Source organism: Parus major, chromosome 10 (assembly GCF_001522545.3).
Source record: "Parus major isolate Abel chromosome 10, Parus_major1.1, whole genome shotgun sequence".
NCBI classification, from domain to species: domain Eukaryota; kingdom Metazoa; phylum Chordata; class Aves; order Passeriformes; family Paridae; genus Parus; species Parus major.
Window position 1 is genome coordinate 4,697,607 of NC_031779.1, and position 18,640 is coordinate 4,716,246.

Below are 18,640 nucleotides of genomic sequence, written 5' to 3' on the forward strand. Positions count from 1 at the left end.
TGAAAAATGATGTTCACTTTCCTGGTAAATTTTAAAAGGTTTAATAAAAAAGACAGTAGGAGACAGAGACAATAAAGCAAAGGGTTAAAACGGCCGGGTGTTTGGCACTCTGCCAAGAGCACACCTGGTGTTTTGGAAACGCCCTTTATAGACCATTTCTACTGCATCAACTTCATGCATATTCATAGACTTTATACATATTCAAACTTTTCTAATAACTAGTTTTCCTTTTCCAGGAACTGTTCAGCATGGCCACTCCTTGGGCCCACCTTTTTAGAGCATGCATGTTTCTTGGCTTGTGACTTTAATTCTCTTCTTATCACTTTTTAATTTGGGCCTTGGCTCGCTCTTTCCACAGAGTGAGTGTTGATAATCAGCAGGGTCCCCATTATCTGTTCATTGAATGTTACCCTAGCTAAGCAGACAGTTCGAACATAATATATCGACTATTATATCGACTATTACAGCAAAACTATTTTAACATTATACATATAGCATTCATCTTAATACTTGCAAAAAGCCAATATTATACTTTGTATCTATAGTATATACTCACCAATATTTTACAAATGTCTCTGTATTTGACTTGTTTCAAGTATTGAAGTCCATTTAAGGTGTAATATTCATAACTTGGGAGCTTATTCAGTAACATAGTCCCAGTGGTTATTCCTGATATGTGGTACTGAAACATAGGAGATCAAGTACACACACACTGATTTTACTACAAGATAATAGATATAGACTAATTAAATTATATGCTGCAAAGTAATACAGTTGCACAGTTCTGTGGAACAAAACCTGACCTGGGACAGTGTATCTGGTAGCGCTGTACCTAACACCAAGTAAATGCAGGAATCTGTCAGTAGCCGTAAGAAACAATTTTCATTTGGAAGTATAAAATGATACCTGACACCTAGCAGAGGTGTCACTGCAGCTGGAGCTGAGCAAAGGAATGCCCTTTAATATAAATTAATAAAACTGCTAATTCATTTGAAGTGCAATCTTTTTGAGTGGACCAAAAAACTGGCTTATCATCTTGCTGTCAATGCTGATATCTGTGTAAATGGCCATGGATCACAGAGTGCAATTTATAACCATTCTTAGATCACTGTTCAGTGGCTTTTAGGGTTTATTTTTTGGTGAATCTTAAAAGCAGCAGGAAGAGAAACAATCCCTAGAGACAATTACTAGATCAGCTGGTATTCCTGGGATGGAAACAACTTTCATTGTTACACACTGATAGTTTCTGGCCTTGTTGATTATTTGTTGAATTGCTTGAAATGGTAATCTTTGTCATAACCTTTCTAATATTTTGTCTGTTTCCACAGACAAGAGAAAAATATTTTCACTTTTTCCAGCAGTGGAATTTCAGACCTAACCTGTAAGTGGCTAAGGTAATAAATACTGACTTGTGATGGTGATGCTGTGACTGTAAGATTCACAGTGCTTCATTGGATGTGACTTTCTCCCACAGTGTGTAGCAGAGTCTCTATTTTGTCTGGCTCATAACAGAGCTCTGAGAAATGAGGACCCCCAGTTAGTGGGGGTGACTGACACCAGACCATATGCTCAGAAAGCAGCCTCTGGTTGGATCAGGAGCTGGCTGAATTATAACTCCCATGGAGTTCCATCCCAGAGGATGTTTGGTGTCAGATGGGAGGAAAGTTGAGGAAAGGAGTGCAAAAGGGAATTTGGAATACAAAGCAAACAAAGGGAAACCCCCTGACTTGTGTGAGAAGAAAGAATGTAGAAAAAGGGATATTTTGATGTCAAGGGTGAAAAAGTGGATAAGCAGTGTAAGTATATTTCCAAAGCAGATTAATAAGGATGACCATGAAAAATGATAAGGAATGAATACAGTGCATTGAAGTTAAAAAAAGAAAATGCAGAGAGAGTGAATGGAAGGACAAAACTGAAAAGTGTGTAGATACAAGGTGCAGGAGGGTTACAAAGAAGAAAAGATACATTCAGCTTGTGGGTTAGAGGATTTGTGGTTGGGTTGGTTTTTTCTACTGAAGTTTTTCATTAATTTATGAAAAACTGATGGTGCACTAATGGCAATGGAGTGTCATGGATTGGGACAGAAGTTGCTCTGACATACAGACTTCTTAAGAGGCCTAATGTGCAGTCTGTAGACAAACTGCTGCTGAGAAAAGTGTCCTTTAGTGGTTTTCCCAAGTGTTACAACAAAAAACCTCATGCCAGCTCAGACTTGAGTTACTGGAATTCATGGAGCTCTAAAGTTCAAGTTTATTTATCATCTGGATCCTCCCTCAAGATGCAGGACATGGGCTGTACTTTGAAATCTCTTCGTATATTTAATACTATCACTGTTTGAGATTGGCCTGTGCACACAGGAGCAAGAAGAACATCTACAAACAAATGAGAGTTGACAATGACAACAGAAATCAAGTAGTCCTGACAGTGTGACACAACTTAGCTGGTATTCAGAGAAATCATTAAGTAAATCATAAATTTTCAAGGGAGAAGTGGAACTGGTAATTGAAAAGTGGTTTCCAGTGCAGATTCCATTTGCAGTTTTCAAGAGTCAGAAATGTGGGTGTATCTCCCACGTGCTGAATATTGTTCAGGTTTGCTCTGCTTCTCATCCCCCTCTGCCCTGCCTTTGCAGGAGATAAAGTGCACTTTTCCAGGAGCAGCTGTGTATGTATCTGAAAGTATGAATTTGGGCAACTCAATTCATACCAGAATTGCAAGGGGAGCTTTTGATTTCACATGTTAATCTCCAGAGCCAGGTACTGACTCAAAGTAGTTTCAGTGCTAATCTCAGTGTCTTCCTGTTTTTGGCATCAAATCAGTGTTGTCAATTTTCTGACTGATAGAAAGTGAGGGGATTTGAGAAATAAGCAGCTTCAACTTATTTTTAAAATATCAGTGAAAATCTCTCTGAGTATTTGGGGCCTCTGCAGACATCAAAATGACACATCTCACTGAAAGTACAGCTAATCCCACAGGAGCAGAACTAGATTTGAAATACCCTGCATTAGGTTATTGGACATTTAAATGTAGTAATTGGCTGAGCCTTTGTTAAGCTTACTCAGACATCCTTATTCTTCCCAGGCCATGGGTTAGTCAACAGCATGATGTAATAAACTACTTATTAAAACCACTATTGCCATTTCCTTGGTTATCTGGGTTTGTCCTAGAAATGCACAGCTGTAATTCTGTGTTCAGTTACTGTTTCCCAGGGTACAAATGGTTACTCTGCATTGTATAATCATTGGATTACACATGGTGCCTGAGTTTTTCATATTTCAGTAGGAAGCCCTAGCCTTTCAGCACATGCCTCTTGTAGTATTTGGGAAAAACAACAGTAGCTGAATATCCCAAGGGTATGCCCCAGTTCGTGGTGCTCTGGGTTCCCACCTGGCACCTATTGGTGACTACTTGTGTATCTGTGAGGCTGGCAGCTGTTTGGGATGGCTGCTCTCTTCTGGAATAGAGGAGCTGTGGTCCCAAAGAGCCATAGGACACAGAGTCAGAACTGAAACAGAAAACTGGGGCAGATGACAGCAACAGAGGAACACAGAAATAAATAGTAACATGAAGTGAGAACTGCCCTCACCTTCAGCAGCCCTTAACCTCGAGCTCAGTGTGTACCACCACATCAATCTTAGTCTAGGGTTGGAGCTGGGATTGGGGTCAGGCTTTCCAGAAGGAAAAGTAAACTGAGAAATGGGTAAGAGTGACACTGAGAGGAGCTGCCAGAGTAGCCTGAGAACAGCTGGTGGGATATTGTCTTTGGCATTAGGCAATCCAGGCACGTGGCCACATTCCTGATGTAGGCTTCAGTCAAGAGTTAAGGACAAGATTAAGGTGGAAGCATTGAGGATGAAATGTCCTAATCATTAAGTAATCCTGAGAAGGAGCTACCGAAGAGAAGTGAGGGATGCTGTCAGTGTTTTGCCCCTCTTAGTGTTATGTACTGCTTAGGGATGCCAGGAGCATCCTATGGCGTAAGTCTCAGCCCAAGTTTAGAGTTCCAGGACAGAGACTGGAGTGGTGGAGTGCAGTAAGCAGGGACAGGGCAGCTGCTGGGAGGTGTCTGGCACCAGCATGGTCCTCAGGGAGTGGGATCTGCACCACTTAAAAAGGAGAGTTATCTCTGCAAAACAATAAACAAAAAAGTGCCTTGTTCCAACCTGTGCTCTGTTTCTTGTGTTGAGAAGGCTGTACCCGATGTAGGGAAGGGGAGTTCCCTGTCTATTTGTCATGAAAATGTAGGAATGGCCACATAGAGGGGTGTGATGCAAAGGATGGAATTATTGTGGTTTAAACAGCAGGCAATAGCCAAGAATAATCTAAGCAAGTGAGGTTAGGGGAAAGGTATTGATTTTGTGTCACACAAATGTAGGTAGAACATCTAAATATTAAATAATGTTCTCAGGGCACTGGCTGAAAAAGGAAAGCACAATTTATTTAACGATCTGTAGAACGCAGTGTCCTTGAGGTCAATAATGTGTATTTAACCTTTAGGTTTTCTGTGTTGTCTGCTTGTCCAGTTGGTTTATGAAGTGTATGCTAACATGATTGGGGATTTAAGGCAGAGATAACTTGATCTCTCAAACATTCACTGCTGTTGCATGTGGATATTGGACAAATCCATTGTGAATCTGCTGAGCTTTCTCTGGCACTGCCTGCAGCAACTGCTGCTACTCTGTCACTGCCTTGTGCTCTGAATGCAATAGTGTTTATAATGTGAACATGAAGATTGCTGTCTTAATCCAGTTCTACTTTGCCTCCAAAATTTAAAATAAAAATAACCTCTTCTAGCTGCAGCTTTTATCAAGGGACTTGTGCTTATTTGGTGGCACAAATAATGATTAATTTATTTTGAGATTAGGATTAATATTCTTTAGATTAAGAAATCTGGTAAGAAATATAGGCAGAACTTCAGCTGGCAGCAAGCATGCCTCAGTTAAGAACAGATTAAGACTGAAGATTTTACAAAGTGATCCTTATTAGACACTAAAATCTAATGTCATAATGAGAGTAAATGCCACAGTTCTGTAGAGTTTTACTTCTCTGGGAAGGCTTTAGATCATTCTTACAGGACAGCCACAGTTCAAATACTGAGCTGGCCATCAATAGACTGCAAGTTCTGTTTCCAGCTCTGTAAAAAGATTCTGTGTGTGTGGCAAAAACTCAGTCTGTGATTCAGCAGAGCACTGAGGGATGTGCCTTCACTTAAGCAGCTGGCAGCTCCATTTGCATAGAATTGCTGTATTGTTTGGGAAATGCAGAGTTCCTTGGCTGGCTAAGGGCTCCTCAGTGACATGGAACTACAAACTTCACATGTGCATTTGCTTCTGAAGTAAACTAAAGAGGATAATTTTGTATTTCCAGCAAAATGTTTTATTTTCCCAGCTCCAAATGGTGGGGCAAAACAGGAAGTAATGACAATGTTATCGAAATACATCCTGATATCAAAAATATTCTATACAAGCATTGTGCTCCCCCTCATTTCTTAATCGGAGCATTGTCTCCCTGGATTGCTTTCTGAAAGGTTTGGATCAAAGTAATTAAAATTTTAAGGGTATTTCAGAAAACAGATCAAATTAGTATGATCTCATTTTTCTATTAATTTCCCTTTTTATTTTCTTTATATTTACGAGTCATCTATTATTTATGTTTATTAGTAACTGAGTATTAAATATTTTTTCAAACAAAATCTGCAGTAATCTGAGTGCTTGATAACTTGTTGGAAATGAGGTTATAATCCTATGAAAACTTTTGCCTGAAGCAATGACTGTTTCCATATAAGTAGTTCTATCAACTTTTTCTTGTATAGAAACAGATGAAGGATAGATCTGCCAAGTTATATTGTATGTACATGATGCTGAGTCTTTCAGGGAGATTTCTCTCACAGGAAGACAATACTTTCCCTCTGTGACCTTTCCCCCTACAAGTAATCTGTCACTGTATAATTAAATGAGAAAGTAAATAATGTTATTATTTCTGAGCATGGACACAGTGCACACAGTAACAAATCGGATTCAAAGAATAGCTGATGAGGGGATTTGTGGAGACCCTTGATTCAAAGTTTTAAGTGCAGTACAACCAGATACCTACTCTAAATTGGCTGCCACTGTAATTAAAAGTATAAATGTTTCAAGCTGAATACATCCTATTAGTAAGATTTTAGGAAACAAAAATTTAATTTATTCACATTCGATATGGTCTGTAAATGCCACCATTATATGCTTTCCCCTGGCCTTTGATTAGCTATGGATTAATAAAACTTTTATACCTTCTTTGTCAGCCTCATTTTGAACTCTGTTTTTGCATACTGTTACTATTAAATAAATGAATTAGTGTCCAGAAATGTGTCATGCATATTACCTAGCAGCAGGAAGCATAATACAGTGGTCAGCTCCCCAGGAGCATTATAAATCCTAACACGCTCGGTAACCTGCTCATGTGGACCTATTAAAAGCTTGATGATTTAGTGAAGCAGTATTTGTGCTTAACAATGGAATTTTAGTTAATTCAAAACAAAGTAAATCATTTCCAATTACAGTATTTGAATATTCACAGTAGCTACATAAGGATGTGCAATGCTGCCAAGAAAAAAAAAGAAAAGGCATTATAAAGGTTGACTGGAGTTTAGCATTTCGAGTGGTGGCTGTACCTCAGCATCAAATGAACACCACTGTTTGTAAAACATATTTATTTGACATAGCTGCTTCACTGTGATTACAAAGCTATGGTTTAGGATGGGCAAAACTTTCCAGAGACTGTGAAGACTTGAGTGTCCAGAAAGGCTCCTGAAGGTGAGGCAGCAGCAAGAGCAGGAGAGGCACCCAGCCAAGGGAGTGTTCAAATGGATGGAGCAGGGTTGGCTGCAGTGATTTGGATCAATTCAATGGCACTTTTTGTATCTGTGCCTACACATGTCTCAGCAGGGCTTGGGGGAGAGAGCATCTGCCAGACTATCCTGGGACTCTCTTGCAGGGAGATGAGGGGTTGATGGGAAGGGTCAAATTCCATGAAATATTTTAGTAGCTTCTGTCAGGTGTAGCCAATGTGCTGTGTGTGTATATGTGGATAGACACAGATGCACACAATGTTATTTATAGTGTGTGGAAGATTAGGCTGTTCCTTTTGAAAATGGGTCAATGTTTTCCAAATCTATGCTTTCAACACAAATTTAGAATTGTGGCTATACCTTAAAATGCCAATATGCTTCAAGAAAGGCACTGGTTTATGCTTGTGAAAACATAATTTCTTAAGGTAAGTAGAATATAGCCAAATAAATGTCATATGAAGCACAGAACTACATGACAAGGACTTATTAACTTAGTCTCTGCTCAGCTGATTTGCACTGTATGGTGCAGAGAGAAGGTGGGGGAATAGGTGAAATGCCAGCCTCCAGGCAGATTTTACATCTTAATTTATTCCCATTACTTTAAAAAAAATTATTCTGACGTTTTCCTTTATGAGTGACACTTGCTATATTCAGATATAGTTATATAAACCTGTTGCTGTTAATTGAGATTACATTATTCCTACAAGTGTCTCTCTGACTCTTGCAATTTTCAGGCCTCGATTCCATTAATAATCTTAAAAATACCAGTATTTGCTCCTTGTGGCTTATTGGTCTCAGCATAATGACTTCTATTTGAAGATGATGGCAGTCATGTGATATCACCTACTTATTAAAAAGTCCTGAGGGAAGAGGCTCAGGAATAGATTCATCATTAAAACCAATGTGTTCCTACTGAAGTCTGAAATACAAAGTATCACCCAGTATCCTCAGAAGCTTTCTTTGTTCATTTTGGCTGTTAAAAGTCCCGACTACAGCCAGGTGCTGCAGGGCAAATTAACAATCCTAGAGCTGCAGAAAGAGATCCATGGAAAATGATATAAATTAACAATCCTAGAGCTGCAGAAATAGATCCATGGAAGATGGATATGATTTAGAGGAATAAGTCAGGACAATAAGGCACGACTATAGGGATGTTATGGATTATAAGATCTGAGGTGATGATCATTCGTTTAAAATCCTGTTTATATGCCATGGAGAAGTCCTCTGCAGGTTCCTGCTGTGTTGTTGGTGTCTCAAAGCTAAGGACTGGCACCTGATGCTCAGGGTGCTCAAGGGGCTGCTGATTGCATTTGCAAGTAATTATCAGCACTTGTGCAAATTGCTGTGGGGCTGTGACCTCACAGGCATTCACAAGAGTAAGGTGGTCTTAATTAGCATTCAAAACAAATTCCAGGGGGTTTATAAAAGTCTTTTTCCTCTGTTCTTGCCACCCATTTTTAGGTTTATTTTTTGTTTGTCTTTTAACTCGTCTCTACCCTGAAGCCACCCACCGAAGCAGCGAACATTCTCTGTGTGGAGATGGAGATAAGGGAAGGAGAAGGCACTAATGTGGAATCACTTTGAGGGGATCCACCTGGAGATTGGCTGGGTTTTCCTGGCAGGTTTGGCTCTGGAGGCAGCCTGGGCTCAAGCACCTGTCTGCTGCAGAGTGCGCCCGGAGGAACCCCGGCAGAGGTTTGCATAGTCCTCATGGCCAAGGAGATATTCCTTTTGTGAGAACTTTGAGGCCTTGATCGGAGGTAGAGGGTGAGTAACTTTGTTTTGGAATTAAGACTGAAGCTCGTGCTTGTATCTGAGCCTCAGCCTATGCCTGGGTGGTCATTAAGCAATTGTGTGGGGCCACGTTGAGCTCAAAGTCGTCTAAAACCTTCTGCCAGAAATTCTGAGAGCTCCTGGAATGGTTATGAAGAAACTGTCTTTTATTCCTTGTTATATGTAATGCTGTATTCTTTCTGCAATGTGCTCTCGTCTCCTCTTGATTACAAGCCACAGACCATGAGGAAAAGGGTAACCAATATTGGTGTGGTGAGGGGCAAAATTTGTTGTGACTCTAACAAGAATTGCTGACTGTGTGTAGCTCTATTTTTCCTTTTTAAGTGTTATAAATACATATTGTGATATTGGCTTTTTGCAAGTATTAAGATGAATGTTATATGTAGAATGTTAGAATAGCTTTTATGTGAATGCAGTCTTTTTCTTTTTTTCCTGCTATTAGCTAGAATATAGGTGTAGGTCAGGAGAATGTTGGATGTTAGGTTCAGGTCCTGCCTGAATAAGATAACCTCTAGCGAACAGATGAATGAGGCCTCTTGATTGACTGAAAAAATCTTACAACTTAGAAAATCCATTAGTTGGTGCAAAACATGAATAACACATATAAATAAGAATGAAGAATGTATATTAATCCCTTAATTTCTTCCTCTTGTGAGAGCAAAGCTAAAATGATTTGCTCTCCAAGTAGCAAGAAGTAAATTGCAGTTTAGTTAAAATATGGTTGATGTGGTATGGGTATATAGGATTTTGGAGCCCAAGTTCAGTGATAAAGTTCAATGACAAGGCTCTTAGTGTTTCTAACTGCTGAAGCAACAACTTTGTCTCTACACAGTGCCTGTAACTAAAACCAATATTAAGTTTGTTCTACTGAACTGAATTTTTAAAGAGTATTGATGGCAGGGCTTTGCACTAGGAATGTTTATTCTGGACTACATATCATGCATCCACATCCCTCCAGGCATATGCAGGATCTTTCCACAGAAAGCATAAAACTAAGAATAGGAATCTGGTCTAAACATCTTCTCATATATTCTGGCAACTTTGACATAACTGTGAAGATGGAGATCCTTCCAAAATTCCAATGCAAAGATCCAGTCCTGGTGATTGTGGAGATAGGACTCTGAAATTGAATTGATTCCCATCTTCTAAACTTTTCAAAGTCTTCTTTTTATAGGCATGTAAAAGCTAAAATCTTTTAAATCCTCATAAGCTAATAAGCTGTCCTGCCTGCAGGGCTCTTTCATGTCAGATTGTTGTGCACTCTGAAGTTCTTGTCCAGCTCATTCATCAAACAGCTTTTCCTGTATCTGAAAAATCTGAGGACATCTTTCACTTATCAAAAAAAAGGAAATGTGTTGTATCTTCAGCAGGAATTGGCTTCAGAAACTCTGGAAATTTCCCAGTGTTCATAGTCATATGATGGATTTTTCAACAGGATGTGAAGGGAAAAATTGGAGTTTATTTGTAAAACTAATAGATGAGTTGTTTATATATGTCAACAAAGCTAATAAGCTTCAAATCTGCTCTGCATTTGGTTAAACCCAGTGATGCACATTTCTGCACCCACCTGTGAAATTTGTGTGGCTTTTACCTCTGACTTGTATCTAAGAAAATGGGAGCTGTCCACACTTAGTACACTCCAGACTGAGTTTGTTTAAACCCACGTTTCACTGAATATATAGACATAATTTTTTTCTTCTTCATACCTTATGTCTATCTAGGTATGTCTTTGTGCATGTGGATGAGCAACTTGTTCCCAATAGTATGAGAAACATCTGTAAAAAGAACATATTTCACTGACAGTGGCAGTGTGCCAAGAATATGCCCCAACTCCTGCTCTCAAGAACATGAGTTTGTGCTTCAGCTCAGACACAGTGTGCAGGGAAGGAAAATGTAACCCCAGTTTAATGCATATTTACAAGATCCCTGCTCTCTCCAGTATGGTGTAATGAGTACCCAATGTGCAGTTTGTATCGCTGTTAAAGGAGTGCTGGTGGAAACACCAAATGAAACCAACATGCTAAAATATTGTAATCTATCCCACAGGGTGCTGTTCTTCAAGGGCTTGGTGATTAGAGGCTTTGTTTTCATGCAGCAAATGTTACTTATTCACATAAAAGTCCTGCAGAGAGACTGAGGGACTTACACTGGCTGTGTTTGCTCAGGAGATGGGGCTGGGGCAGGGTTGTTCTTCCATGAAGAGAACCATCATTGAAGAGTATTGGGAACCTCTTCAGGCTTTGTACCATGGCTCTGCTTTTGATCATGTGTATAAATACATGTTCTGCAGAGTGGTTGATGAAATTCAGTCAATTTGATTGATAATTGAACTGATAAATAAAAGATCAATGAAAATAATGAGGCTAAAAACATCTGGGACTTGGTTTATGTGAATCTCCTCAATGGTAACCACACCAGATGTAAAAACAGAATTCCCAGTTGGTTTCTTGGTTTAGACCCTGTGGGTTTTCAGTGTCTTTCCATGGTGGAATGTGGGCTGAGCAGTAATGCAGAGGGTGGAATGAAGTCAGGCACAGGCCTGGGTGCAATCCCTGCAGCTGTCTTGGCTGGTTTCTGCTTCTGTCCAGAACTGGATGAATGCTTTTCTAAAGTTTGAGGGGCTCCAATGAGATGCTCTTGTATTTGTTGTTGCTGGGGTTTTTTTTCCCCCAAGTGGCTAATGAAAGAAACAGAAAATTAAATACTTCAAAGAAAATATTTGATGTGAAGTTGCAAGGATTTTGAGAGAAATTCAAATCACAATGAACAGAAACTTGTTCTCACTGTTGAGTTTTTTTCTTTATATATATTTTTTGTCAGGTGTGTTCCATTTCAGTGAAGAGAACTGAAAAAAAATGGTAGTTGGGTTTTTTTCAGATTTTTTTTCCTTCTTCCTTCTTTTTTTTTCCTCTTTGAAAGTGTAATGTGTGCACTTAGGAAAATGGACTGCTGTCAGGAGATAATTTAACAGACAGTGAAAAAAATCTTGAAGTGTTTGAGGATAGTGGTTAAATTTCTTCAATTTCAAAATATTTTGAAATGTTTCAGCTGGGAAAAGGGTGTGGGGGAAATGTGAGGAAAAGTTTGTATACATACTTTTATGTTTAGGCACAAGATAGAAATGAGAGATGTAGTAAAGCTTAGTACAAAATAAAAAGAAGAAAATCTTTAAATAAACTCAAATAGAATGGAGAACTAATTTAAAACAAACTGAAATAGAAATACTTTTTAACAGTGAAAAATACTCTGAGAACTTTCTGATGTTTTGTCCATAGAGTCTGGTTTTTCAATAGAAGGAGTTTTTGTTTTCCCCTTTTTGGAAATTCATTGATGCAATCTCTTTCTCAGTTAGGAATGAACACTGTTTACATTTACTGTTTGAACTGAGATTCAGGAAATCTAAATGACCTGACAGTGATGTCAGTGGCAGCCCAGCAGAGCTGAGAACAGATCCCTCACCTGCATTCTGGATTTGTTCTACTCTGAGCTTGTATTCCTTGGGAAGAAATCTTTGCTAGTCACAGCTGGTAAATCCCAGTCCCTCCTTTCTCTGCATGGCCGGGGGGAAGGCTGGGCTGTGTGTGACAGGGACACACCGTGACAGTGTTTGTCACCTCCCAGGGACCTGCCAGCCTGCCTGTCCTGAGCATTTTACCTTGGCTTGAGCAAATGCTCTGCATCCTCTGGGGTGTCGCTAAAGAGTTTCCTGTGGACATGCTGAATTTGGGTATCTGTCAGGAAATACACTGCAATTTTCAGAGGGCAACTGTACTTGTAGGATGGTCAGTACAGTGTTGCAGCTGTGCTCAAATGCCAAATCCTTGAATCTGAGCCATTTCAAATTTTGTTGAGCTTCTAGTTTCAGGGCATTATTTTTACCTCTGCCTGGTATGTTGGCAGCTTGGCTTGCTTCTTTTACTCTTGTGCCTTCTTAAATGTTTGGAAATAATGTTTGTTTAGGAGTAACTGCAGCTCTCCTTATATAAATATTCCTTTGGTTTAGCTTATTAATAAGCCAATTAATAGCTTGTTAATAAATGCCTTTTACCACCTTTTGAAACCAAAAACAAAGTAAAAAAGGAAAATTTTCTCTTTTAACCTAGAGAAAGTAAGAACACTATTCTAGTGTCAATGGCTGGAGTGTAAAAATCATTAGGAATAAAATTCTGAGGGACAATGTCCTCAGCATTATCACTAATATAAAATCACATTATCTATTAAAAGTGTAAATTTGTGTCTTGCAGACTTAAAACTGCTGGATACTGCAACAAAAATCGTGTGTGTTGGTTTTTATTATTAACTCTAGCTTTGAATTAGAATTCCCCATATTACAGCTTGGAGCTAAACTCTGTTTACAAAACAGTATTTACACTTGACTAATTTTGCAGATCAAACTAATTAAATCAATTAAACTGGTGATTAACCAAATGAAGGCTGATTGCAAAAATTAGTGGGTTTATTTTGGAGGACTGGAAGTAAGCTAATTACTGCAGTGATTACTTGAACCTGGAGTACTCTAAATGTGGTATAAATTGAAACCTCATAGTGAATTAGACTGGGAATTCATTACAGTTTAAAGCACTGTTAATACTATTCAGGCTGCTCCTCCTGTGTGGAAATTTCACTCAGTATTTTGTATACTGATAAATAATCATTTAGTCTGTGTCCTTTTAAATAACACCAAGTAATTTCACACAGTATTTTTTTCTCGGGGCTGAGTCACAAGTCTGTTTTTATGAAAATGAAGTTACTAAAACTGTCAATCATATTCCTACACTGTGCATGATGGGAAATGTAGTCCAAGTCTCCCTCCATCACCACAAAACCATGTGTTCTCTTCTGGATTCACGTGCTTGCCACAGCAATTTTGGGGTTGATGTCTTACTTTGTGGTTGCCATCTCCAGCTGTTGGCTTGGTTCACAGAAGAAATGGGGGTTTGCTTCTCTTGCCCTGCTCATGGCTTTAACTGTTGGCACAGCACAAAATGGTTTGTACTAATCCTAATTTGTTGCATTTCACGCTCATACTTGGAAGTGTGATGCTGTAGAAGGATTTTAGAAAATGAAATTGATCTGTGAGATTACTCGCTCATTTTGTTTGCCAATGCAAGCTATTCCCTGTAGGATACTTCCCAGGCTATTTCATTCCTCCTTGCTTTGCCAATTAACAACAGAATATAAATGTCTACTAAAAATGACCTATATTATACAGTTCTTTCAAGCACATCTCCTTGCAAGGGGGTTAATGAAATTGCACAGAATTAAAATAGAAAGACCTGAAAGAGCTGGAGTATTATGTAGTTTGTGGTTATTGCCTATTATGCTTATGACTATTGTAAACATGCTTTGTTTTAAGCTTGTTTTGTAGGATCCTTGCATCCCTCATCCAGGGAGGGGTTCAGTTTCAGTCCTCATTTCTCCAGTGAATCCAGACACTTGAGAGTTATGCTGCATAAGAGGCTTTTATTCTGTATGTTTTTGCAGGTTTGGATTATTTTCTCATGCACATGAACACAGGTCCCACTTGGTTAAAAACAAATTTCTGTAGACCAAAATGCAGATCTCACTCCTTCATTTTGTTGTTCTCTAAGCACATTTTGTTGTCCCACTCTAAGCAAAGCCATATGTAGGCCTTTTGCAGCATTCCCTTCAGAAACTCTCTGCCAAGGATAAGGAAATTAACTAACTAAAACAAAATAATTAATTAAAAGTATGACCATTTCCCCCTGTAGTTGCTTAACTGGGAATTGTTCATTTTACTGCTGACATTACCAGCTGCATTTTATCAAGGGGAACTTCAGACATAAGGAAAAGTATCTAAATCTAAAGGTGTTAGAAAAGATAGCAGGTGCCAATGAAGCCATTTTGCTGGACAAGTAATGTGAACTGAGATTACTGATGGGAATGGCTGAGGAAAAGGTGAGGATCAGCCATGGGATGGGACAGGAACTTGGTGGGTCATTGCAAAGGCTCAGCATGAGCCAGTAGAGGTGGAAGGCAGCAGTGGGAAGGATTTTGGCTATTTTTGAGCAGATCTGGAATGTGAGAGCTGCAGATGTTGCCCTGTGTGCACAGAGGAGGTTTCCCCATGTGAAGGCAGAGCCTGGCTCTGCAGGGAGTGCAGTGCTCGGCACTGTTGGACAGCTGAGTGGAAGGAGAGAGAAGTGACGGGATGTGAACCGCTCAGGGACAGAACCGAGACCTGCCGCGAAAGGGGTGAGGTTTGTGAGCTCTGACCCCCTCTGAAGACTGTAGCTGAGATGTGCTCACAAATATTTAGGAGCTCTCAGCACGAGAAAAGAACAGCATGTGTCCAGTGTTGTACTTGGGCAGAGTGTGACAGCAGAGTCATCAAAGCAAAGGAAAGGGAATATCAAGGGAGGCTCCCTCAGCCAAGCACCTCCTGGGCAGCTCCAGCCTTCTGCTGCTGGCCACAGGGGCTTCTCCTTCTCCCCTGGGCTCTTAGCAATGCTGGAAAGCACCCGGTAGCAAAAGTACTGAAAGGACTCAGGAAGGTGGGCTTTTCACTATGCCATATTGGTTTTAGGGTTTTATCTGAGTGTGTCCAAGTAAGCTTTCTAAAAAAAGATGTAGGAATACCAAGATGATCCATATCATTATGTATAGATGGTTTAAAAAGAAAATTATGTTCTGTTGCAGGGTACTCACTTCTTGAGCAGATTTCTAATCCCATAGAAATCACTTTCTCCAAAAACAGTCAGATATTCAAGTTTGTATGTGAAAGTCACATGAAAAATAAGCCTGATATTTTTTCTTTTATTTTTTAGCACATATATATATAATCTTCCATAACTGCCTTTGCAAGCTATAAATTTTCTTTCTTAGAGGAGATTTGTAATGGAATGAAAATATATAAATGCAGTTTAGTAGATGAATGATTTAAGGGAAGAAACCATACGTGTGAAGTACAAGGAAATGCCAATGCTTGATTGAACACTGTACTAAAATAAAGCACTTTCATACTCTGAGCTCATTTAAAATTCCTTATAATGCTCTCTAAAGCAAAGCAATCTAAACAGTAGTTTGTGTCAATGTAACTTTTCATTATTTGAATAGATTCAAGTAACTATCAACTTTTTATTTTCTGATGCAGTTTTTTAGAAGTTAAATTCCACAGTATCAATCTGAAGCAAGGTTGCTAGTCTTGGGGAGGTTAGACTGCAGTAAGTTTGCCCCAATGTCCAGTTTCAACTATTCTCCATTATTTAATGCTAGAGCAAAAATAGAATCTTTCTGGCAGCTTCAAATGGTTATTATTCATTTATATTGTGTCACCACCTGGAGTGCTCATCTAGGTAGTATATATGTGGGATTTCCACAAGAGCTTAGGAGACAAGTATGTGAAAAGAGAGGAAGCTGAAGGAAAGCATTCATTAACTAACACGACAAAAGGTCTATGAAGTAGCTCCAGTAACCCTGTCTAGAGTGAAATTGGTTAAGAAAGAGGTGTGTGCACTCTTAATAAATCCATCATAAAAAATGCATTCTTTTTCTCAAGGAGATAGCAATATTATTCAAAACATGCTAAAGTGGGCAGGATATCCCAGGAGTAATTGTGAATTATTAGGTCATAGGGACCTCATCGCAAACTATTTGCAAAACTTAATTGGTGTAATAAATAAAATATGCATGCAAATTAGACTACTTTCTGAATTAAAGGAATCTGTTATCCAGCATTGCAAAGATTCATCCTAATTTAATAGCTTTTATATATAGTTTGAGATAGCCATGTTTTATATTTGTCCTGGAAAAACTAGATGGTATTTAACTAAGCCTGAACTAGCCAACTAGTGGCATCTGATAAATGTCAGTGTGTAATGCAGGCTATCACTGGCAGGGTGACATCAGGCTCCAGTGGGAGTGTAACAGTCTCTTATTTAATTTAGTGCACAGAACAAAGTGGCTAAGCAAGGTGACAAAATTAACAGTCCTATTTGCTTTATTCTGTCTAAAAAGACTCCTTCACTTCCTTTATGGAGGCTAAAAATATTAGTAGCTTTGAAAGTTCTGTTTGAAGCTCTGTTATTTATTGATTTATTTTCTATTCATCTCAGAATTCTAGTAGTGGAAAGAAGAGCACTAATGAGTGTAGCTGATTTCATTACCCTAGATATAAAATAGGGAGTCTGTAGTCATGGTAGTCATGTAATGACTTTGTATCCTAAAGCAAAATCTGAAAGAATCAAAGTGAAGAATCTCTTAGAATAAATATAAATAGATGGATATGAAGAAGCAGTTAACATTCTCTGTCTAATATCATTGCTAGACTCAATAACACTGTCTCGTCATCAACCCCAAATCAAGTATTGCATCTGCTTTTTTAAAGCAGTTGATTGAATGAATACAAATGTCTCGCTGTTGTCACTTGGGATAGCACTTCATATATCCCATTTTCTAGCCTCTAATTATTCCATTTGTAGACATGAATGCCATTTAGATGTAAGCTAATTCAGCATGGTAACTCAATTAGATTTGTACTGACTAGGATTTATGAAACATCAATGGATTCTTGGTGAGACCAATGGGACTACCAGTTATTTATCCCTAAGTCTTACTGATACTGCCTCTCAGGAGCTCAATTAAACACGCCAGTGATGAGAATATTTTGTAACAGTAGTCTTTCACAATTAGTCTAAGATTTTTTAAAGCATATCGTGTGTAAGGCAGGGCATCATGTATTATGCAATACAAAGTTCTCATCTGACTAGTTCATGATGTTGAAGGGTAGAAGAAATTCCCATCATTGTGTTGTAGCTGTAATTATAAAAAACAAAACTCAAATTGAGTTCATAGAAAGTATGATGAAAATTCTGCTTTGCTGATTCAAAAAGTAAAACTCAAACTATATTTATAAAATAGTATCTGCATCTTGCAGGCTACAAACAGGTTTCTCTGCTAATGCAGGTCCCCTTGGAAACCATGAGTTCCTTGTGTGGATTTAGAGCTCTCATTGCACTTGATCCTGGGATCATTTTTTTGTTCCAGTTTTGAGAAATAAATTCAATGTTAGGAATGCTCACTGAAATTGTGGATCTTAAACAATAGGAAGACACTGTGTGAGTAAATCTGCATCTGTTGTCATTAGGTGTTTTAACTCGGATCTGAACAATAAAGTACTGTGGAATTAGTCATATATAGTAGAAACGTAATTATCATTACCAGACAGTGTCAGAGTCTGCAGTGAGCAAAGAGACCATTGGAGATATATTTTATTCTTGCTGAGGACCCAAATTCTGACAGAAGAGCTGTTTGGGACACACTGTTTGGGACACTTTCCAGACTGTTCTGTAGGGTAAGACAGTAAATTGCTGCAAGATTGGGATTTTATGTCAGCAGGTGGGAGGACTGGGCAGTGGCATCTGAAATTGGTATATTGGGGGTTAAAAGTCTTGGCAGTTTTGCATGGAGGGGTGGACTGTAGTTCTTGTAAATGTAGACTGAAAAACTTGACCAGCCAGCTGTGCTGCACAGCTAGGGTCACCAGCAGGCTGAAGGCAGCTTTGTGCATGGCCAAAATACAGATTTGTGCTGACTGGTGTCACGGCTTAGCCCCAGCAGGCAGCCTGGCACCCACAGCCACTGCACCCCCAGTAGGGTGGGGGAGTCAATTGGAAGACAAAAGCGAGGGAATTTGTGGGTTGAGGTAAAGACAATTTAATAGGTCAAGCAAAAGCTGCCCAAGCAAGCAACAGGAAGTAAAGAATCCATTCACTACTTCTGTCAGCAGGCACGTGTTTAGTTGTTTCCAGGGAAGCAGGGTGCCCTCACATGTAGCTGTTACTTGGGAACACAGGTGCCATCAGTCTGGAAGTCACCCTGCCTCTTTCTTTGCCCCAGTTTTGCAGCTGAGTGTGATGTACAGTAAGGAACATCCCTTCAGTCACCTCAGCTGTCCTGGCTGTGTCCCCTCCCAGCCTCTTGCCCACCCTCAGCCTCCTCACTGCTGGGGCAGAGTGAGAAATGGAGAAAGCCTGGACAATGTGTAGGCTCTGCTCA

At 39.2% G+C, this 18,640-nt stretch overlaps 1 long non-coding RNA gene across 2 annotated transcripts in view; it reads left to right on the forward strand.

Annotated features, from left to right (window-relative positions):
* Positions 1-8,300: 8,300 nt before the first annotated feature.
* The window catches only part of LOC117244921, a 31,437-nt gene continuing 21,097 nt past the window's right edge, over positions 8,301-18,640 (forward strand). For both annotated transcript variants that reach the window (XR_004498893.1, XR_004498892.1), the window contains exon 1: positions 8,301-8,596. This is a non-coding gene — a long non-coding RNA (uncharacterized LOC117244921). The remainder of the gene's footprint in view (positions 8,597-18,640) is intronic.